At 37.1% G+C, this 24,828-nt stretch overlaps 1 long non-coding RNA gene and 1 pseudogene across 2 annotated transcripts in view; one reads left to right on the forward strand and one right to left on the reverse strand.

The window, feature by feature from the left end:
- LOC144455869 (uncharacterized) overlaps window positions 1-23,391 on the reverse strand; it is a 107,341-nt gene extending 83,950 nt beyond the window's left edge. The window contains exons 1-2 of one of the 2 annotated variants that reach the window (XR_013484689.1): window positions 23,216-23,391; window positions 7,889-8,106 (exon numbers count right to left, since the gene is read on the reverse strand). This is a non-coding gene — a long non-coding RNA (uncharacterized LOC144455869). Of the gene's footprint in view, window positions 1-7,888; window positions 8,107-10,565; window positions 10,829-23,215 lie in introns of those variants that run through there. The other variant, XR_013484690.1, reaches the window with a different exon arrangement.
- LOC110206652 (peroxiredoxin-1 pseudogene) lies at window positions 15,720-16,281 on the forward strand (annotated as a pseudogene).
- Window positions 23,392-24,828: the final 1,437 nt, after the last annotated feature.

A 24,828-nucleotide genomic window follows, 5' to 3' on the forward strand; every position in this document is an offset into this window, starting at 1 on the left:
AATCTGATAATCAGAAGCTATGGGTCCTAGTCCCAGCTCTAAACCTTACTGACTTAAGTGATCCTGGTAAAAAAAATTTACCTCTCACTGATCCGACCATTCTGGAGAGCAATTTGGAACTATGCCCAAAGGGCTATAAAACTGTGCATACCCTTTGACCCAGCAATACCACTACTAGGTCTGTATCCCAAAGAGATCATAAAAATGGGAAAAGGACCCACAAGTACAAAAATATTTATAGCAGCTCTTTTTGTGGTGGCCAAGAATTGGAAATGGAGGGGATGCCCATCAATTGGGGAAGGGCTGAACAAGCTGTGGTATATAAATGTAATGGAATACTGTTGTGCTATAAGAAATGATGAGCAGGTGGACTTCAGAAAAACCTGGAAAGATGTTTATGAACTGCTGCTAAGTGAAGTGAGCAGAATCAGGAGAACACCGTACACAGTAACAGCCACATTGTGAGATGACTAACTGTGATAGACTTAGCTCTTCTTAGTAAATGCAAGGATCTAAGACAACTTCAAAAGTCTCAGGATGGAAATTGCTATCCACATCCAGAGAAAGAACTATGAAGTTTGAATGCAGACAGAAGCAGACTATTTGCTCCTCTCCTTTTGTTTTGATTCTTCTTTCTCACGGTTCCTCTCATTGGTTCTAACTCTTCTTTACATCATGACTAATGTGAAAATATGGTTAAGATGAATGTATAAGTAGAGCCTATAGCAGACTGCACACTATCTTGGGGTGGGGGGAGGAGAGGGAAGGGGAGAAAATTTGAAACTAAAATCTTATGGAAGTAAATGCTGGAAACTAAAAATTAATAAATAAATTGTTTAATAAAAAAATTTCACCTCTCTAGTCTCAAGTTTCTCATTTTTAGAGTGAAAGGATTGGGCTAAAGGATCACTAAAATCCCTGTTTTTAAAAATATTCTGTACTTTGTCACTCAACTGCTCTGTAGTTTACTTTCCTTACTTGCAAAATTGAATAAAAGCATTTGCCTTGATTGAAGTCTTTTCTTGATGTTTTGTCATAGTATGGAGATCTTGGGTTCTCAAGGACCATATATGCCAGAAGAACAATGCTATGGGATCTTAGACAAGCCATTTTTCTTCTCTGGGCCTCAGTTTCTTTCTCTGAAAAAATGAAGGGGTTAGATTTACTGATCTCTAAGTTTTCTATTTGCTTGGAATCTCCTATGATTCTATGGGCCTGTGATCCTCTATTCTGGCCCACCCTACCAAGCCATAATGGCTGAATGTCTATCTTCCAAAGAACACCCTGGCTCAGTGCGGAGAGGCTCATCATGGAAGAGTTGGACACCAGCTGATGAATTGTTTCAGAAATATTAAGTCATAGAGAACATCTACTGAGGTGTGCCAGATTTTGTCCAGAATGAGAAAATCATGGCTCTTTTGATATACTGAAGTATAAATATGTGGAGTGTGCCCAGAAAGAGCCTGAGAAGGTCCTGTTGAGTCCTTGGATCTCTTAAAAGTAAAGTTTAAGTGAGTTCACAATTTATTCCCTTATCAAAGACCTAACCCCTTTATCAAGGAGACCAGAGAAGGAGTCAGGAGGTTCTTAAAAGACTCCTCTTGGGCACATACTCTACCCCCATACTTAAAAATTTAAAGTCCCTAATAATGGTACACCAGGGTGCCTTTGAGTGCACTGGCCCAAAATCCCAAATTTGGAAATCTCTCTAGGGATGGCACTTGGAAGTCTTGACTGTAGAAGGCAATTAATTGCTTTGGCCTCTTTCTTGAATACCTGCTCTCATGCCTTACTTTCTTCTGAAGAGTCCATAGCAATGTGTAAAGTTCTATCTATAGTCATAGCTCTGAGATAGTTCATAGTTACCCCCCAGATCAACAGTCCTTTATGAGGGCACCAGGTCTACCCAGTGCTTTTCCCTTAGGAGTTGGTTGGGGGGCAGGGGAGGAATCAAACACAAGATGACATTTTAAGTCAAGAGGCCTTTGCACTTTTGTTGGGTTAAATAAGCCTGTTCTATTTTTGATGTATTGGAAGTGCTTTCATGAGAGAAGAGAGCTCTTTTATCTTATGTGTGCATGTTTGCGTGTGTGTGTAGGGGTGTGTGTGTGTGTGTGTGTGTGTGTGTGTGTGTGTGTGTGTGTGTGTGCGTGTGTGTGAAGATCTAGATGCGAGCCAAATTCTGTTTCTTGGGGAAATCCCGGGTGGGAGCAAGAGGCCCCTCCACCTGCCCTGCAAAATATTCTGTGAGTATCCTTCAATATTGAACTCAATCCAAGTAAATCTAAAACTTTGGTTTTGGACCAAGGGTTATGAATAGCTGCCCTACATTTCTTATAGTGTATTTGTGAGTATCAGATAAGATAATGCAAGAAAAAGTGCTTTAGATAATTCAGGGGGTGAGGCCAGGCCTATGATTTCATCACTGCTGGGAACCACATGGGAAATCCCTCAGAAGATAAAGATGGGCAACTTGATTCTAACTTAGAGTCTTAGAGAGTTAGTTGGGAGACTGAGAGGCTAAGGGACTTACCCCTGGTCACACAGCTAGTTTCTCTAAGAATTCAGTTATCTCAATCAATAATTGATAAATCATTGAACAAGGAAGCAGTGGATAGAGCACCAGGCTGAAGTCAGTAAGATGAGATACTAAGTCTGGCCTCAGACACTTACTAGCTGTGTGACCCTGGGCAAGTCAATCTCTGACTGCCTCAGTCTCCTCAACTGTAAAGTGAGGATCACAATGACAGCTACCTCCCAGGATTATTGTGAAGATCAAATAAGATGATATTTGTAAGGTGTTTAACACAGCCCCTGGTACATAGTAGGTGCTTAATAAACACTTATTTCTACCATCTGCCAAGCTCTGCAGTAGGCACTGGACAGACAAAAACAAACATGAAATTATCTCTGCCCTCAAGGAGCTTACCTCCTTCTTTCTGTTCCACACCTATTGTTCTTACCATGACAGTCCTGCCTGAAGCTTATGGGTCCATAGAATTTAGAGCTGGACAGGGCCATAGGGCTAATCTAACCCAACCCACTCATTTTCCAGGGGAAAAAAACTAAAGCACAGAGAGGGGAAGGGTCTTGCTCAAGGGCACATAGAAAATAAGCGGCAGAAGCCCTCTCACTCCAAACCCAAGGCTCTTTCCACTACCACGGAGTTCTCCAAATGTTTTCATTCCAAGAAAAGCCATCAATCTTTTTCTAATAGCCTTTCCCTCAACACATTTTTTAGTTGAAAACCATGTTTCGTATACTTCTTTTGCCCAGAAAAGTTATTATCACTGGTGGGAAATTCAGTCAGTTAAAGGTTTTACATACAGTCAGTGCCTCTGATTACATGTTTCTGGCTGAGCTATTCTAAGAAAAATCATAATTGCTTGAAAGATATAATCAAATCAGTTTTTTCTGTAAACAGGAGCCTGACACAGAAGGCCAGAATTTGCAACAGCTAAGAGAAGGTAGAAAGGGGAGGCATTCACAGCTTGGAGAAACAAGCTGCCATCCATATGGCAGCCAGTCAACAATTAAAAAAAACAACAACACAGTAAAGGGTCAAGCATTGCTAGTGCTCTCAGCATCCCTTAGAAATGGGGGAAATTACAGTTGATAGATGTGTTTGTGACAAAAGTTATTTCAGAGTGGATTTAATGTGCCTCTTGCCAAAATCATGGGAACCCATCTGAAAGTACACAGCATAAAAAAATTTAGTCAATTGTGACCTCCAGTATGATAGAAGTTCTATTTTTTGACCAGGGTGATTCATAGAATTTTGAATCTAGAAGAAGGCTTAGAGGACATTTAGTTCAAAGCCTTTATTTTAGAGATGAAAAACTAAGATGGAAAAAAGGGAAATGACTTGCCCAAAGTTACACATGCAACCAACCAATCAGTCGATGAGTATTTATTAAGCATTTGTGTCTGGAACTGGGCTAGGGACTGGGTATACAAAGGGGAAAATGACATAGTCCCTGCATTCAGGTTCTATCGTGGGAAATAGTGTATATATACACACATATACATATATGTATGTATGTATACGTATTTTATTTCTGTACATGTGTACAAATCAGATAGTTTGGAGGAAAAGAGAGCACTAGCATAAGGAAAGGCTTCATGTAGGAGGTGGTGTTTGAGCTGGACTTTGTAACTCAGAGAGTAAATAGAAGAGATGATTGTGGGTTATACCTGCATTACAGTTTGTCCAATCCTGATGTCTTGGACTCATTGAGGGCAACTCAGTGATCTCACCATTTTCTTGTTTATCTTAGGTTTCAACTCTTTATTGACCATTTTTATTCTGTTCTTCCCATTCCAATGATCATTCTTCTTATAAGAGAAATCAGAGGCAAAGTAAATGTTGAGTCATTCTGCCTTCTTTCCATTCTCTGCTATTATTCCATCTATCCTGAGCAGTAGACCTATTCCATCTTTGATCCTCATCTTTTTTCCATCATAGTTAAATAAAACTTTTCAAAGATTATCCATAGTATTCATTACCAGTCCCATGCTTTGTTGCTGCTGAAATGATCCTTGAAGACATTGTCACATTATGTGCTGATTTTCCATCATTTGTTTGCACTTCCATCCATTGTAAGTCATTTTACAATCTGAGTTGTCAGTGATTTTTCCTGTGCCTCTTATTTGACAGAGCTGGTACTTGAACTCAGGCCTCCTAACTCCAAACCTATTACTTCTTTGTCTCTATCACTTCATCCGTCTTGATCATGCCCCTGCTCAATAACACTTGGTTGTTGTCCTTCGTTCTCAGAAAGGACCAAAATGACATCACTATGTTAGAGTCAAGTTACAGTGTGTCTGACTGTGGCTGATCAGACCAATACGAGCTCGGAATGCTCTGCCACAGGTCGGACACAGATAGTCTGTGTGAACATTTGGAGTCGAATGTCTTTAAATTTGTGCATCTCACATTTTTTTTGAGCTACTTCAATTCTGCTTTGCTCATAGAGCACAGTGCTTTCTTTGATGTGGGTACACCATGCTGGGTGGTCTTTTGCCAGCATTTCTCATGTCATGCAATCAGTTCCAAAGTTCATCAGAGAGATCTTGAGAGTGTCCTTGTATCGCTTCTTCTAACCACTTTGCTGCTTTTTCCATCGCCCATACGATAAAATACAAATTCTTGAGCCTGGCATCCAAGGCTGTCTACCATCTGACCCCCACTCTACCTCTCCAGTCTCATGTCACACACTTTCCCCTCACAGATTATAGGCTGGAGCCAAACTGGACCAGTAACTGTTCCCTGAGGACATCCTGTTCTCCTAGGTCTCTGCACTTTTGTTCACAACATTTCTTGAATGACGAGTCTGGAAAAGCTCTTTCAGCCGAATCTCAGTTGACATATTTTAAGACCCAGCTCATATTCTACCTCCTTAATGAAGCCTCCCGGTTCTCCTAGCTGGAAGTGGTGCCCTTCCCTCTCTGATCTCATAGCACTTTGCATTCTTCTTATGTACTTATTGTCTTTTAATCTATATTCTTGTTATCTCGGTACTTGTCTTATCTTTCCAACTAGTCTGTAAGCTCCATGAGGTCAGAGACTGTGCACACAGTCTGGGTTAAACACTGAGCTTTGACCTCTGCTGGCAGTATGACCCTGGGTAAGTGCTTTGCTGCTTGCTAAGGCTTGGTCTACTCATCTGTAAGATCAGAATAAAAATTCTTGTACTTCACAGGGATGTTGGGGGAGGGAGGGAAGGCAGAAGTGGTTTATGTTGCAGGGTCATATTTATAAAGCTTAAAGTGCTATCAAATCAAGAGCTATTATCATTTTAGCTCCTTGGCTCTTAGAACAGTGTGTTGTACGTAGCAAGCGGTACTTAACACACATTGAATTTCTAGTTTCTGTTCACTCCTAGCTTTGGAAAAATTCAAAACTTTCCCCCAGGTTAGTCTCTGCTCAGATTCTAATTCAGTCAAAATTCCTTCACTCAGAATAACAGCAGCTTTCAGCATTCAGGCTTTCCATTCCATCTAAGGTCATTCCAATGCCAGTGAATGGGAAGGCTGTTTTCCATGTTTTCATGGTGTGGAGAGAAATGAGAAAGAGAAGTAAAAAGTGATCTGAAGACTAATAATGCTGTAGAGGATGGAGAACTGAAAGGGAATCCTAGTATTCTCAGACACACTGGTTTGTTTTGCTTCATTATATAGACTTATTACAAAGAAGACTTCTCTTTGTAGTGAGGATGGGGGTAGTAGGTCATGGTAGACGTGTGAATGAAAGATCATCAATATGATATTGTAAAAAGTGCACACAACAAAAGGATTCAGAAAGAGATACAAATACAACAATTTTGCTTACTAGGTTGTTAAATTATATATATATATATATATATATATATATATACATATCTGTGACATATATTTCTTTTAAAATCCACATGTAACAGAAGTTCATGGTTTTTTTAATATAATATTCTTTCTTGTTCTTTATATATTGAACAGTTTGTGTTTGTGAATGAGTGTTAAGTTTGCAACAAAAAAGAAAAAATGTGTAAAACTTAGAATGTCAGAAGTAGGAAGAATCTTAGGGATGTCTAACTCCATCCCCTCATTTTGCTGGGGAGGTAACAGGTGTGGAAAGGAAAAATGGCTTTGCCTCAGATTAGAAAATAGCAGCGCTGGGGCTTAGACCAGACCCTTAGGACCCATGCCCAGGGCTACTTCTTCTATCTTCCATACCTTTTGCCAGCTCTGGATAACACTGTGCCCCTAGAAGACTGTTACAATTGAAGGCAGGTAACCAGCTTTGCACCCTGACTGCTGCACCAGCTCTAGCAAGTCTCAGCCTTTCTGAGCCTTCCTTTCTTTATCTGTAGGAGAGGGTGGCTACATTATCTATTGGCTGCACAAGGCGTTGTTGTTATCAGGTCAGAAGCAAATTTGCCCTAAGGAGGAGAAAGTACTACATTATGGGAAGAAATGTTACCATTTGTCAAGGTCCTTAAGGATTGTCCAGAAATGTCCAACTCCTGAGCATGGCTGAAGGGCTGCCCTAAACCCACGAGGTCATTGAACAATGTGGAAGCATTAGGCCCACCCTCTGGAATTTGCTTTTCTCTAGGCTATTTGGATCAGCCTCTTGGTAAGGGTCCACAGTACTAGAACACAATGGTCCCCTGGGTAGAGGTCTGAGGAACAATGAAATGGACTTTACCGCTCCAAGGATGGCCCAGTCCAAGCAGATAGGGGTTGGGGGCTAAAGGATTAGCATATACTTTCTTTTTTAAAAATTTAATTTAATTTATTTTCATTTAACAACAACAAAAAACCCAAAACTATTTTCTCCTTCTCTGCCAGTGAAAAACAAAGCAAAGCAAAACCCTTGTTATAAATATGTATAGTCAAGCCAAATGAATTCCTACATTGGCCATATAGATATATTTTTTTAATTGCTTCATTCTGAGTCCATAATCTTTCCCCTAGAAGATCAGTGGATAGAGAGCTGAGCCTGAAGTCAAGACCTGATGTCCTGTCTGGTTCCAGGTACTTACTAGCTGGGCAACTCTGGGCCAGTCTTTTGCCTCAGTTTCCTTAGCTACAAAATGGGAATAAAATGGTAAAAAAAAAAAAAGTAAAATATAGTAAAATAAAAGAGTAAAAACTCTTGGGGTTGTTGTGAGGATCAAACGAGATGCTATTTGTGAAGCAATAGGCACAGCGCCTCAAATACAGCGGTAAGCACTTCAGAAACACCTGTTCCTTCCTTCCCTCTTCACTGGTTCTTTGGACTCCTGGCTGACCATCAGCATATGCTTTGACAGATCTCCTCCCTCCATGGTGTACAATAGAATCGTCCCACACTTTCTGACTTTGTCATGCTTGTCCATGTCCATAAATTCCTCCCCAAAGGACTTACCCCATGTGCTGGAGGTCTTTCTCTGGTTCATTTGATATTTCTTGGGGACCAGTGAAGTTATTGGACTGTTATTACTCACTCTTGTTATATAACCAGCCCATCTTCTTTTCCTCGAAGACGTGTTTTATGGGATTTCTCTCACACAGATCCTCACAGGTCATGTGTTGCAGCCTGCATCCCCCCGACTCTATCCTCCCATGAATCTTGCCTTGAATCACCTGCAATCCATAAACAGACTTTTTTTTAAAAAGATTTAAACTCAGAATAAAAAGTCCCATTTCTATAGAACTTTAAGCCTTATAATAACTCTTTGAGGGTAATTAATGTACTCACTGTAAACACTGTTGTCCCTGTTACACACTAGAGAGAATTGAGGCTCAGATAAAGTGTTTTACCTAAGATCATACACCTAATAATTGAAACTGAATTCAAACTCAAGTCTCCTGATTCCTAGGCCTGGGCTCTTTCTACTACATTATGCTGACTACTGGAATCCCAGAACTGGGAAGAGGCTTTGGAGGTTATCCAATCTAATTGCTTGATCTTCCAGAGAAGGAAACCAAGGCAAGGTGTAGAAAGAAGGAGAGTGACCTGCACAGGATCACTGGGCTGCAATAAGCCCAGGTTTCCTTCCTCACAGTCTAATGGGCTTTCTATTACACAACACTGCCTCCTCTGTCCACTCCTATTTTTGACAGGTATTTCTATGGACTCCCAATTATAAGGATTCTTTTTTATTATTCTATTTTTTATTTCGTTCTCTTTTTATCTTCATCTGTAACTCCATGTATCTCTAGATCTATTCTTTCATATCTTTTTCTATCTCTCTGTATCACCATTTTCTCTTTTCTCTTTCTCATTCTTTCTTTGACTACTTATTCTCACTGGAGCAAGAATTCAAAAGAATCAGGTGTCTCATTCTGTAGTTTGACTTAAATGTCACAAGAATTCGGTGAAGCCATAGCATTACCTCCGCTCAGTGGAAAGAAGGCCTGATTGAATCTCAGTTCAGTCAGGACAACCTGTATGACCTTGGATAAGTCACTTCCTGCCTCTCCATTTCTCTACAGTCCCTTAGCTCACCCAACTGTAAAGTGGAAATAAATAGTGCTTCCTACTTGACAGGCTTTTTGTGGGGAGACTGCTTGTCAAAAAGCAATGATAACAGCATAGTGCTTGACACACAGCTGGTGTCTAATAAATGTTAATTTTCTTTCTTCCTTATTGATTTTGTAAAATGCTTTACAATTATCTCATTTGATCCTCCTAACAGCTCTTTGAGGTATGCTATTATTAGGCCCATTTTACAGATGATAAAAATGAGTTTGAGAGGTTAAGTGACTTACCCAGGGTCACCTAGCTAGCAAGTGTCTAGAGCCAGATTCCAATTCAATATTTTTTTTATTCCAAATCAAGCGCTTTCCCTTGGTGCTGCCTAGCTACCTGTAATCAAACATCTTTAAATACCATAGAAATGAGAGTTATTATTAAGTGGATAAATTGATGAAAGGGGTCAAACCTAGAGGTTGGAGAAGGAGAACAGCTTCCTGTAATAGAGCCTTGATAAACAGACAGAACATGGAAAAGGGGCAGTCCCTTACGCTGGGAGGACCTTGCAGGCTGATTGGATTATTTCATCTGACGTAAGTATCCATTTCTTGCTCTTTAAAACCAACCTCTCAGCCCTGGATACCTTAGGGGCCAGGTTACCCTATGTCCTCTAGTATAAGAACTCCCACTACTGAGTCACACGATTGGGCTTTGCACTGGAGGGGAATGTTCCTGGAAATGGTCTAGTCTCATTTTATAAGTAGGGAAACTGAGGCTCAGAGAAGGGAAGTTACTCGCCCCAGGTCAAGCCAATAGTGAATTCTATGTATTCACACATCCTCTTCTTCACTCTGAAAAAGAGTCTGCCCTTCTAGCTAAAGCCAAACTTATGTGGTATCCCTCTCATTTCCTGTAGGAGCTAGCCCTATCATTTAATCCTTATCTCTCATCTTCACTATCTTCTCATATATTATCTCTTTCCCCTACTCTTAAAAAACCTTGACTTGACCCTACCAGCCCTGCCCCAAGCTATTGTCTCTCCTCACTTTCACAACCAAACTCCCAAGAAAGAATTGCCTCCATTCCCTGACTCCAAGTCGTCACAAACCTAATCATTTCTCAATCCTTTGCAATATGGTTTCTGGCCTCTCCACTGACCTGGGAAGCCAGCCTAGAGAAACAAGAAGCTCTCAAAAAAGAAATTCTGAAAACACAAAGAGACATGATTTTTGATGAGCATGAAGAGGAGCTTATTGACCAACACGGATCTCTAAAAAAATATGTACCAAAGATGGAAACACGGGCATAAACGTACTATCAAGAAGGCTAGAACTTAGGGTAATTTGAATCTAACAGGAAATCTAAGGAAAACAAAAAGGATTGCTTACTTATATCAGGGTAAAGAGGAGGATCAAAGTAGGGACTAGATCAAAGAAGGGGCCAGACTGCAGCTTGGGGTGAATGGGACTCTGATAACAGGCAACAGATAAAAGTCTAAGCTGATTAACTCTTATTTTTGTTTCTGTTTTCTCTGCTAAGAAGAATGATCTTTGGAAGGGGGACAAAACGTAAATGGCTGGTAGGAGTTGATACCTAAGATAAGTAGGGAGATAATAAGAGTACTGACCTGCTCTTGAAGAGTTCAAGTCAACCTGCCACAGACGAACTACTTGCTAGGATACTGGGTGGACCTGGTAGATATGACTGCTGACACATTGTCTTTGTTTTTGAAAGATCATAGAGGGTGGTAAAAGATCAAACGTCCTGATTAAAAAAAAAAGGAAGAAAACAGCCTGCAGACTATAGGTTAGTGAGTTTCACTTTAGTTCCTAGCAAAATTCTAGAATGTATAATAAAAATTATAGTTCATAGGTATCTACAAAAGGAAGCAATGATCACAAAGAAGCAGCATGACTTCATTAAGAATGAGTCACACCCATACCTCCAATAAGATGGCTGAGCAATAAGAGAGCCACTCTCTGACCATGGAACATTACTCCCTCTCCTAATCTCCCCACCTCACTCTCCCAGGAATAAAGAAAGAAGAAGGAAGAAGAAAAACATAAAAAAGGAAAATTGAGAGAACCATCCAGAGATGAGGGCAAATGATAAATAGAGCCCCTGCCTAGGGAGCTACAGATACCTATAGTTCTAGAATCTCAGATCCAATGCTGAGTTAGACCTGATGCCTTTGTTGCTTCCCTAGGCCCCTCACACACACTTCCTGTTTCACTAGGTTAGGGATATAAGGTTTCTCTTTTCCATTCCCCACCCTCCACTGACCTGAGCTCTTTAGGTTTAAAGCAATGACTGTTGGATATACCTATTCATTAGAGCGTTTTGGAGTCTGGCTTACAAGTCCAAGATCCAATCTGAGGCCTTGAGGAACTGTCTTCTGCCCTTCAAGAACAGCTAGGTCTAAGTGAAAGAGTAGCCCTTGACCTCATCTACTCCACTGCTAATTGAAGTCTAAGAAATGCCTGGTTCACTTCACCTATCCACAGTGGGTGGGGACTCTCCTTCTAAGCTCCATCCCCCCCCCCCCGGCCACCAAAAAAAATTCCCACATATTCAGTAGCCAAAAGCTACTGTTCAGCCACACTCCATCTTACCAGCAATAAGAAAATTCTTTGCAGTCCAGTTCCACACTTGAGAAAGCTGATATGGTGGTGGAGACCCAGCCCAGAGTCCAGCCTGGCATTCCAGAGAGCACTGACCTTTTACTGTGATTTCAAGCTAATGTAGTTGTTACCCATTACTTATGGCGATAAATACATTAAAGGAATTAGAGAAGAACTTTAAGGTAAATAAACACACACACACACACACACACACACACACGACAAAGCATCAACTAGGAAAACTACAAAACTATTTCCTGGGTTTAACTCATCCATGGAAGCAGGTAATAACAGACACACACACACACACACACACAACACACACACACACACACACGTCCTTCATTCTCGAAGAGTACCAAAATGACATCACTATGTTGGAGTCAAGTTACATTGTGTCTAACTGTGGCCGATCAGACCAATATGAGCTCGGAATGCTCTACCACAGGTCAGGCATGAATAGTCCATATGAACATTTGGGGTGGATTCTTTAAATTTGCGCATCTCACATTTCTTTTGAGCTACTTCAATTCTGTGTTGTTCAGAGAGCACAGCACCTTCTCTGACGAGAGTCCGCCATGCTGGGCGGTCCTGTGCCAGTGTCTCCCATGTCATGCAATCAATTCCAAAGTTCTTATGAGGCAACAAAACTGAACAAAGATTAATGCAGAATAATAAAAAAATAAAGAATAGATTCTAGGAAGCAATAGCCTGAAAAAAAGCACTTACTGAGCATTCCGGACAAAACAGAGTTGTAAGTCAAAGCAAAAAATAACAAACAGTATTTTTGAAGACCTAATTAGAGGAATTTTTCTACAATGGATTAGATCAGGAAATGTTCTACAAGTAGGGAAAATTCGTAGTACACTATGAAAAAGAAGTTCTAACTTTAATTCAGTGGGGCATATTACGAGAATTGTAAAGACAATGAAAAAAGTATCCAAGTTTCAAGAAAGAAAAAAAATGTCACATTTAAACAATCAAAGTAACAGTGGACTTCACTAAAGCAACAAAGGAAAAAACGTCAAAGTGGAACAAAAATCCTACAAAAATAAGATTGGACCATCAAATTGCCAACCTTCCAAAAATAGCCATTTTGTTTGAAAACAGAAGATCTCATTTCAATGATAAACAAAACCTCAAAGAATTCATCAACAAAAATCTACCACTAGAGAAATTTCTATGAGCATTTGAAGAGGAAATTCAAACTGACTGAATGATGATTGTTCTATAAAAATAATAGTATGTATATACCCTAAGCTTGATTACTTTCAGTTAAAATTTAATATTATGATATAAAAATAAGGTATATAATATTTTTTACTATAATAGAAATAACCAAAATAGAGTTTGGAATAAACATCTATGTTATTATTGCATTGTGTTATTACTGACCATTATTGCCACAGAGAGGTAAAGTACACTAAAAAAAATCAATAATATATAAAATTGTATATAACTATTAAAAATGTGTTTAATATAGATGAGAAATAAATAACAGACCACAACAGAAAAAGAGTAAGTCATAATAATAAGTAATCTTATATTCTTTTAAAAATAGGGTTATTAGACTGGAAATCAGGGGGAAAGTATAGATATAATTCACCATAGGTTAAATTTTTATATATTTTTAAATGTTTTACTTATATCTTTTTTTTTTTAAAAAAACACAGTCACTTCTTAATAACCACCCTTGCAATATTACCTTCCTTCAAAACAGGTAAGTGAAACCAAGAGACAGCATCATCAACAAACACTTTTTAATCTACAGGCATGCAATGTTCCACATCTGTAGGCCCAACCTCTCCAATGAGAGGAAGGAAATGTGTTTCGTCATCAGTCCTCTGGGACCTAGATTTATTGTTGCAATTTGCATTCTTATATAATTTTGTGTTATTTAATCTACATTATTGAATTCACTGTATATATTGTTCTTTTGGTTCTACTTTCTTCACTATCACATTATAGAAGTCTTCCCATACACATTTCTCTGAATTCTTCATATTCATCATTTCTTAAGGCACAATACTGTTCCATGAATTCATGTACCACAATTGCTCAGCTGTATCCTAATTGATGGGTGCTAGATTTTCTACTATAAAAGTGCTATAATGAATCCTTTTGGAATAATATTATACTTGTTGTTCCTGCTGTTAACCTCTTAAAGGGGGTTTATCTAGTAGCAGGATTGCTGAGACAAAAGGTCATGAATGATTTAATAATTTTCATCTTTCCAAACTGTTTTTCAGAACAATTTGGTGAATTTGCAATTTCACCAAAAGTGTGTAACAGGATTATTGTAAGGAATATGCTGTCTTCCCACAGCCCCTTTCTCTCACACCAACAATTTACATCTTTTAACATCTTTGACAACATGGTGGGTATGAGGTGAAACCTTAGAGTTGATGATTTGCATTTTTCTTATTTTTAGTGATTTTGGAGCAGTTTTTGTGTGATTATTTTTTATTTCTTTTTTTAACTGTTCATAGTTTTTGGCCACTATTTATTAGAGAATGACTTATAATCATACATTTGAATCAGTTTCCAAAATATCTTGGATATACTTCAAAGATTTCTCCCCACTCAGTAGCTTCTCTTCTTATTCTAGCTAAATTGATTTTGCTTGGCAAAAGCTTTTGGCTTTTATATCATTGAAATGGACAATTTTGTCTTTTGCGATCTCCCCTACCCCTTGGTTGATTATGAATTCTCCTCCCAAGAGTGATCAAAGGTACTTCCTTCCTTCCATTATTCTAAAATCTTTTTATAATGTGACCTTTTCTATTTACTTCCATTTGGAACCTGTGGTATAAAGAGTAAATTCTAGTCAAAACCTATTTTCTCCCATACCAATTTCCTGTTCTCTTAGTTCTCTTCATTAAATAGAGAATTCCCTCCCAGTAGCTTATAGTATTGGGTTTATCAATCACTAGACTGTTCTGTTCATTTGTTTCTAGACCTTATTTATCTAGTCTATCTACCCACATTTATCTAGATTTTAGTGAAGCAGTTGACAAAATCTTCCATGCTATTGTTGTAAATGAGATGTGGACTAGATTCAATTCAAATCAACATATTTGTTAAGTGCCTATACTATACATATGGCATTGAGGGAGATGGTGAGATATATGGAAGAGGGATTTGACTTGTTCAGACTGGCCCCAGAAAGCAAAATTGGGTGCAATGAGTGAGGATTGCAAAGAGGCAAATAGGTTTGATGTAGGGAAAAACTTTCTAATGATTAGAGCTATCTAAAAATGGAATGAGTTGCCTTGGAAGGTAGTGGACTTTCTCATTGGAAGTCTTTGAGTAAAGCCTGGTTGGCCATCTGCTAGGTAAGTTTTAGTGGGGACTCTTGTTCAGGGTTGGTTTAGATCAGTGATGTCAAACTCAAACAGAAACTGTGTATGCTGGGCTATGTATAAGGATCCTTATGAGCTGCATATCAACTTAGAAAATTGCACAAATATTTGTGTATGTGTATGTATATATATACATACATACATACATACATATATATATATATATATATAAAGTTTATGCAGCTCTGATTCTTTGTGATATAGTTGAAAAAGTACCCATGTAAATCAGTTTGTCTCAAGACCATTTGTAGATGAAGATGAAAGATGAAAAATGAAATAGTCTGTCTTCCCACAGCTGCTGTGGGAAAAGGGGAAAAAAGGGAAGAAAAAGATTCATAAATAGATGTGAAATGGAATAAATTCGTCAGTGTTTCTATAGTGGTGTACTGTTATCATTGGTGATAATGGAACTTTATCATTTGGCTTCTAATGCATTATTACCAGGTGTGTTATGTAGGTGAAAAGGGAAAATACTACTCATGTAAAGGGGTATAATGAAGTGCTTATACTTCTTTACACCTGTAAGAGAGATCAACAAGTTCCTCAATTAATTTGATTGAATTATAGATTAGCTAGCCATTAGCTAGCTAGCTGAAGGATCCCTGGTTGCCTTAAGGAGAATAGGCAAGCCTATTAGGGGAATCAATCCTGGCAATTGAGAAGAGAGCCAGTTCTTTCAGAGTCCAGTGGGGACGAGAGAAGGGATTTCACTCTCTGAAAGAAAGAGGAACCCTCCTTTTATTGGCAATGGCATCTTACAACATGACCCAAAAGAGGTGCAGAGTGGTTGATGTCAGCATGTTGGCAGGAAATGTCAGGATTGGGCACCCAGCCCCTAACTTCAAAGCTAGGTTATGCCAGCAGGGCAGGTCAAAGACAGCAGCCTTTCTGATTACAAAGGGAAATATATGGTATTTGTCTTACTCCCTGGACTTCACTTTTGTATGTCCCACAGGCATCACCATGTTCAATGATCATATAGAAGATTTGATTTTTTTAAGAAACTCAACTGTCAAGAGATTGGTGCTTCAGTGGACTCCCACTTCTGTCACTTCACATGAGTCAATGCTCCCATAAAGCAAGACAGACTGGAAATCATAAATATTCCATTGATGTGTGACCCAAAATGCACTATTGCTCAAGATGATGGTATCTTTAAGGCAAATGAGAGAATTTCATTCTCTCATTGAAGGGAATCAACAGAATGCCATCAATGATTTTAATGTGGCTGGGTCACTGTAGCTAGTCCAATTCACAGAGAAGCACGGTGTGGTGTGTTCAATTGTCTGGGAAACCTGGGAGCAATACAATCAAGCCTGACTTCCAGAAGAGTAAGGAGTATTTTTCTAAGCAGAAATGAGCCGTTCTCTGCCAGACACGCTGAGAGAACAAACGTAGCTTGCCCTCTTGGCATAAAGAAGAACAAATGCTCAATACCTTCATGATGTTTTAAACTCCAAGGCCTTAGTAGACTTAGCCACAACAATATGATGTGACTGCTGAAGCACTTTCCTAATGGGGACTGACTGGGATAATTTCTTCCTCAAGGCAGCTGCCTGATAGATGGGCTAAGGTTCCTGGATCTCTTTCTCTTTCATCTTTCAATGATCAAGTGGGGTATTAACAATGTTTGTACTTTAGTCAGGTCTTGGGTGTGGAATCCACCTGACATCTTGGTAGCCTATTAGACTTGTCCTAAGGACATCAATAAAAAAGGCACTGAAGCAACTGGCCCAGGAGGAAATGCTATGCCTCTCAGACAGCAGGCCCAGAACAACCAACTGTAGAGTTGATTCAGGTGAAAGAGTCAGTCCTAAAAGTCAGAGTTGAGATTTAGGGAGGGGAAGTCTCAGAGAGTGCAGATCAGTGACCTGATTAGCAGAGACCCAAAGGGAATTAGCATGAGATTACCACAAAAAGAGAAAGGACTTTGGAGGACTGTTGTGCCTTAGTCACCTTCATTCCTCACAGCTGTGTCTATTTACTAGAGTACTCTTTGCATGTGTGACAACCCTTTCCACTGACATTGTACATATTTGTGAGGAAATGTACTTCAGGTTTATGGGGAAATGATTTATTATTATTATTCACATTATGCCATTTCAGTAAAAGCCTTTCCTTTGAGCTAATTGCATCAAATAACTATAAAAAGTAAATGTATTAGTAGGAGCTCATGATCTATAATTTTAAAAGTGTGGACTTGCAGAGCATAATCAATCCTCAACTTTTATAAGGGCAATGTTTCTAGAAAATTGCATGAAAGTAAAAAATGTGAATGTTGACACATTGAAACCTATGGGAAATAGGGATTGAGGTTGCTCCAAACTCCAAAAACTGTAATCTTTCACTAGAGATTCCTGAAGATACACTTTTCTGCATACAATTCTTTGTAACAAAGCATTAATTCTGATAATATATACTTTTCCTAATATAGTAACCATGAAATAATTCATAAAATGCAGTATGCAAATAAAATTAGTAACATGAAAAATATTTTTCTTGCTAGTAATTCCTTAGAATTCTGTGACTTTTTGTGCTATCTCAATTAAAAAATTAATTTCAGACAATACTCATTTTTCATAATCCATGAAATCTACAATGCCATAAATAACATATAGTGAATAAAATTCTTAAAACCAAAACATTTTTTTAACTTGACCTTTACCTTCCACTGTCAGATGGTGGTATGAGGGGCTATACTGCTGTAAACCTCTCTGCCTTGATTTCAGAAAAACCTGGAAAGACTTACATGAACTGATGTGAAGTGAAGTGAGCACAACCAGGAGAACATTGTACACAGTAACAGCAATATTGTGTGATGATCAACTGTGATTCACTCAGTTCTTCTCAGCAATACAATGACAAAAGACAATTCCAAAGGACTCTTGATGGAAAATGCTATCCACATCCAGAGAAAGAACTGATGTAGTCTGAATGCAGATTGAAGCATATTATTTTCACTTTATTTTTTTCATAGTTTTTATTTCCTTTTGTTCTATTTCTTCTTATACAACATGACTAATATGGAAATATGTTTTACATGATTGCACATTTATAACCTCTCATCAAATTGCTTACATCTTAGGGAGGAGGGAAGAGAGAGAGGGAGAAAATTTGGAACTCAAAATCTTATTTAAAAAAGAATGCTAAATAAATAAATAGATAAACTTCTCTGCCATGGCCACCCTCTGAAAACCAAGGGAGAGTTTTTTCAGGCTTTACTCACAGCTATTGGAAGATGCCGAGACTAGTGAGGTCTCAATATCACCTCTAATATTCTCCTTTACAATTGGTGAATGGCATTGAAGTTTGTAAGGATGTTCCAGCTCGAAAAAATTGGTCAGTGACATTTGTTTCGTGCACCCTTTGAGATCCTTAATACGTAACAAATGCATACGGAGCTCTTTACTCTACAACAGTAAGGTAGACGAGACCGTGAAGAGTCTAATAGGATATTAGCTGCTCCACATACTTGCCCACATCTTGCCTCTCATTTTTTCTCTCTACCATGTATAGCTGTAAATGTACATGGTTGCCAATATGAAAGTGAAAAATAAGGTTACTAATAAAATCATGTTAATGCTTGAAATCTCAAATCTAGGGAAGTTGTTTTCTGGGGAACCCAACCTATGAGTACAAGTTGAAAAAGTAGCCCAGAAGGGGGGACTGTTCTTTGGTTCCACTCTTAAATTAGCTCATGAGCCTCCATCAATGTCTTATACTTTAACTACAGAGAGATATATACAGACAAACAATTAAAATTGTCAGATAATTCCATGCTACCATTTCAGACCTAGACAGCCCTAACAAAAAGATAAACAAGAAATAATTTAAGAAGAATTTTAGGAATATTAGATTTCATAGATATCGGACAATTACTGAGTGAGAATCATAAGGAATATATGTATTTCTCAGTTTTGTATGGCCCCTTTATAAAATTAATGCTGTGCTAGGACAGAAAAATGTGATAAGCAAATAAACAAAAGCATAACTGCTAAACACATTCTTTACTGACTACAACACAGTAAAATTATAAATCAGGAATTTGAAGAAAGGATTCAGAATTAAGTGGAAACCAAATAACTTAGCCCTAAAGAATGTATGGATGAAATAATAGAAACAACATATGTTTCTATCAGAGAAAATTATAACAATGAGACTATGCAACAAAACTTCAGGATAGAGCCAAAGCAGAAATTCTCTATCTCTAACTGCATTCAACAGCAAATGGGAAATAAAAGATATCACTGAATTAGGCTTACAAGTAGAAGAACCTATAAAAGCAATAATTAAAAAAACAACCAACTTGTAAAAAAAAAACCCAAAATGGAAATTTTGGAAAGCAAAGAAAAAATAAATAAAACTGAAGAAAAAGAAACTCATTGAATTAATAAATAAAAGTAAAAGTTGAATTTTTGAAAAGACTTATAAAAGACAAAGCATTAGTTAATTTTAGTTTTTAAAAGAGGAAAAACAAATTACCCAAATAAAAAATAAGAAATCACAAAAAATTAAAAGAAATTATTAGAACTATTTTGCAAAATCACATGGTAAAAATAAATAACTTAAAAGACAAATTAAACAATTTTATCTTGGGGAAAAGAAAAGAAAAAGTCATAGATGAATATCCAAATGAGAAAAAAATACCCTAGGCAAAGGTGGATTTAAAATTAATTCTATCAAATTTTATCAAAGAAAACTAACTCTAATTCTACATAAGTCATTTATAAAAATACAAAAAGAAGGTATCCTACTGATATCCAAAGAAGAAATCCTTCTTTGAAATAAAAATGGCCTTAATAGTTAAACCAGGGATATGTGGAACTACAGAGCTGTATCTCTAATAATGGTTGATGCAAAAAATAATGAACAAAATAATAGCAAAGAGGATACTGCAAAATATCCAAAAGATTATTCATTATAACCAGGTTAGATTTATACCAGGAATGCAAGGTTGGCTCAATATTAGGAAAGCTATAAACATAATAGATCATAGCATGATAAAAAATTATATGATTATGTTAATAGATACAGAAGATTTTGACAAAACATAATGTTCATTTTGCAAGGGGGAAAAAAACTAGAAAGCAATAGGAATAAATGAACCTTTCCTTTGTCATTTTTCAGAAACCGAGGACTGACATTACTTACAATGGAGAAACACCAGAGGCCTTTCCAGTAAGATTAGGAGTAAAGTAAATGTTTTCGTTTTCATCATTAGTATTTAATATTGTGTTAGAAATTCTAGCTACGTCAATAAAACAAGAAATTGAGAGAATAAGTATAGGCAAAGAGGAAACAAAATCATCACTTTTCTATGTGATATGATTTATCTAGTTCTAGGGATTCAACGAATTTTTTTTTAAACGACCACTGGCAATTTTTTATTTGTTTGTTTGTTTGTTTGTTTCCTCTGGTGAGGCAATTGGGGTTATGTGGCTTGCCCAGGGTCACACAGCTAGTGAGTATCATGTGTCTGAGATCACATTTGAACTCAGGTCCTCCTGACTCCAGGGCTGATACTCTATCCACTGCACCATCTAGCTGCCCCCAACCAAAATTTTTTGACAGAATTAGTAACTTCAGTGAAATAGCAGGCTACAAAGTAAATGCAGAAATGCTAATGACTTTGTGTCTTTATTTTGTATCCTGCTATTTCACTGAAATAATCAAAGTATAATCATTTTCGAGAAATCTAAGAATACAAACATTTGGAATATGACACTCTGACAAAAAAAATACTAAGAAAACTGTACTATTGCAGGAAGTACATTTAGCCAAACTTTTACAAAATTTATGACCAATTCCAAATGGACATGAGACCCAACAATAAAAGCTCATACCATAAAAGAATAAGAGGAGAAGGGAAGGAGATTGCTTTCATAATGATGGCTAGGGGGAAAAAATGCTCATCTAAGGAAAGAAGTGGATAAAGTGAACTATTTCAATTACATAAAAGTGAAGAGCTTCAGCAGAAGTAAAATAAATATAGTTAGAATGAAAAGAAAAACAATTGGGGAAAATCTTCAAAAAATTTCTCTAATATAGGTCTAATACCCAAGATATGTAAAGAATTAAAGCAATCTTAAAAGAACAAGAGCCATTCCCCAAGAGATAAGTGGTTAAAAAAATGTTGAATGTTCAGTTCTCAAATGAGGAAATAAAAAGTATTAATAACCATATGAAAAATTGTCCAAATTAATAATTAGAGAAGTACAATTTGGAAAACTACCTCATATCCATTAGATTGAACTATATGATGAAAGTGGAAAATGGAATTGTTGGATGGGTTATGAGAGGGCAGGCACATTAGTACACAGTTACTACAGCTGTGAATTGGATCAACTATTCTGGAAAACAATTTGGGACTATATCCAAAAAGTCACTGTCTATATATACCCTTGTTTCAGCAGTACTACTATTACACATATACCCCAAGGAGATCACTGAGAGAAAGAAATGGCCCATATGTACAATCATATTTATACTGACACTTTTTGTAATAGCAAAGAGCTGGGAACAAAATTAGTGTTCATCAATTAGGAATTGCTAAATAAATTGTGGTATATGAATTTAATGTAATGTTATTGACCCATAAATGAAAAATATGTCAGATTCAGAGAAACATGGTAAGACTGTGAACTGATGCATGGTGAAATGAGCCTAACCAGGAGAAAAATACACATGATGACAGCAATAATACGAAGAAAAATTACTTTGAAAGACCCTATAACTCTGATCAAAGCAATGAACAATTATAACTTCGAAACTCTGATGATGAAATACCTCCAACCTCTTGACAGAGAGATAAAGGACTAAGGATATAAGATAAGGTATTCATTCTCAGACATGGTCAGTGTTTTGATTTGATTTGCTGGACTGTTCATATGTGATACAAGGGAAGCCTTTTCTTAAGGTGGACTGGGTGGTAGGTTAGTGGGTGGTGATCGTTTCTTCCCAAAAGAGCACTAACAAAACATTTTTTAAATGCCTAGAAGAAAACCAAAAAATGCAAAAAGGAACAAATAGAGCAGTGTTCTTATACTGTGTACACATACACATGCATATATACATATATACATTCATGTATATGCATATTCTATGTATGTTTAAAGAAATATATAAATGCATACACATACTCTATATTTATGCATGTGATATGTATGTGTGTATATATATATGCTGAGGTATTTCATCCAAGGTTGTTTTTATATATGTGTGATATATACATATATATGAATCAATATAAAGAAAAACAAGAAAGTGTATTTTATTTTAAAATTGTGAACTTCTGTTATATAGAGCTTGTTTTCAAAGAAGTACCTTTGTAATAATCTTATCGATATATGTATATTTATACATAAATATATAATATACTATATAAATATTATATAACACATAGCTTATGTAATACCAATATATTCACATACTATACATTGTAATTAAAAAAAGCATATTTTGTAGAAAAGAAATGCTTTTCTATAAAATATATTTATATTATATACAGAGATACATAATATATAAACCAACAAGGTTGTAACAAAGATACTTTTTAAAAAAAGATACTTCTTTAAAAACAAGTTCTACATAATGGAAGTTCACTATTTTTTAAAAAGTAAAATCTTCTTTCTAATTTTCTTTGTATATTGAAATGTTTGTTGATAACAGTGGAATTCAAAATAAAAATTTAAATATTAAGAAAAAGAAAGGGGCTACCTTTCTCTGGACACCTGGAAAGTGTTTTCTGTTACATTACTATTAATTTCTTTCCTGATCAAATGTATTACTGTTTCAAAGCAGTTCCTTGACAGGGTCTTTTAGCATACTGAGCTAGTGATTAAACAAATTAATGGGATGACAAATGGACAGCATGAGTGTTGCCTTGGTTCCGCAAAATATCAAAAGGACCTAGAAACCCCCAGCATGTTGGGTGGGTCTCCAGTGGAGGATTTATGGGAGTCCATGGACAAGAGCCATGTAAGATAAAAAGGCATAAATGGATTTTGATCTGTATCAGTGGAGGGAAAACCCACATATATGAGATTAAAGATCTGTTGAAATATCAAATTAGGCAGTGGACAGAACACTGGACTGAGAATTGAGAGCTGTAAGCTTAGCTTCTGGCTCCTAAATTTACTATTTATGTTACCTTGGTCAATTAATCCTACTGATCTTTGTCTTTTTATCTATAAAATGGGCGGCAGGGTTGATGTAAGGAACATGCTGCTCTGTAAATCTTAAAACCCTATAGAAAGGTAAATTACTACTAATATTCTGAGATATTGAGAACTTACCTGGAACGAAGGATGATCCGGATGAGATCATTTGACTCTAAGCAGGTGAGATGCCCTCTGCTGATTTTCTTTTCCACCTTCTTGGAGTACTTCCTGCTCCTGGGTAAGTCTTGCTTTGTGTACACAAGGTGGGTCCCATGGCAACCACAACCTCCTTCCCAGCCTGCGGGACAAGTTCTTCCAGGTAATTACAACCAAGAGTTTTTCCTGGCTGACACAAGGATTTCTTGTTGGCCATGTTGATTTCTATCCCAGTGTCTATCTGGGAAAGGCTTGACAATAAGTTCTTATGAGCCCAGAGGGGAATAGAGTCCTCCCTAGTCATCAGTAAGTACCACCTTAAATCTGAACTACAGAATGACAGAAACCCAAAGCTGGAAGGAACCCTAGAGGTCATTATGTCCCTTTGATCCAAATAGTACTGAAATCCTTTCTAGAGCCACCCAGACAAGCAGTACTCCAGATTCTGTTTGAACCCGGAAATTCCTAGGATGGGCAGCTCAGGTGCTTCTGGAGAAAGCCTATTCCAGTTTTCTTATGGCACCTTATATTTTTCAAAAATGATCCCATATTTGTTGCTTCCTTTGGAATTTAGTGACAGTGTGGGGTAGTAGATAAAGTGTTGGAAATAGCATTGAGAAGACCTGATTTTAAATGCTACCTCAGATACTTACCTGCTATGTGAACTTGGGCAAGTTACTTAACCTCTATGAACCTGTTTCTTCATCTGTAAAGTGAATTATAATAATAGATCCAACATCACAGGACTCTGGTGGAGATCAAATGAGATAATGTATATAAAAGTACTTTGAAAACCTTAAAGTGCTATATAAATGTATGTACATAATGACAACAAGAATGTAAATGGAAAGAATAATGAAACAAGCATGGTTGAATGCTGTGAAATTACAGATGAGTCCTGATTTGTTGGAGTTATGAATCTCCATGAAGTGGGTGTATTATTCAAATTTGCACTATTTGAAGTTATAATCATATGTAAAATGTGGTCATTTGGTTCCAGTCCAATGGTAATATGCAGTGGAAAAGAATCAAATAGGTTTTTAATATTTATTAACATACTAAAACAGCAAAAGATAAGAAAAATATTTTTGATTCAAGGGAAAGCAAAATTTAAAATTTTTAAAAAAAATTTAAATGACTAAATATTATACCTAAAGATAAGCCTACACTGATGGTATAGTGAAAACACTTTTATTGTTATTTAAAATATTTTAGCGATACAAACTAGATGGTCTTCTCTGCCATTTTGTTAAGAGCTCTTTTTTAAAAAAATAACACAACTTTTGAGAATATGGTACATAGAAGTGCATCACATCCACATGTGACAATAGGCAAGTGCAGATTGACAAAGTTGTTGTTGAGCCATTTTCATTCATGTGACCTATTTGGGATTCTCTTGGCAAAGATACTGGAGTGATTTGCCATTTCCTTCTCTAGTTCATTTTACAGATGAGGAAACTGAGGCAAACACGGTTAATTGACTTACCTGGTATCACATAGCTAGTAAGTGTCTGAGGCCAGATTTGAATCCAGGTCTTCCTGATTCCAGGCCTGGCACTTTATCCCCTGTGCCACCTAGCTGCCCCTAAATT

The sequence above is a fragment of the Phascolarctos cinereus genome, unplaced genomic scaffold, assembly GCF_003287225.1.
Source record: "Phascolarctos cinereus isolate Bilbo 61053 unplaced genomic scaffold, phaCin_HiC Scaffold_2;HRSCAF=192, whole genome shotgun sequence".
Lineage (NCBI taxonomy): Eukaryota > Metazoa > Chordata > Mammalia > Diprotodontia > Phascolarctidae > Phascolarctos > Phascolarctos cinereus.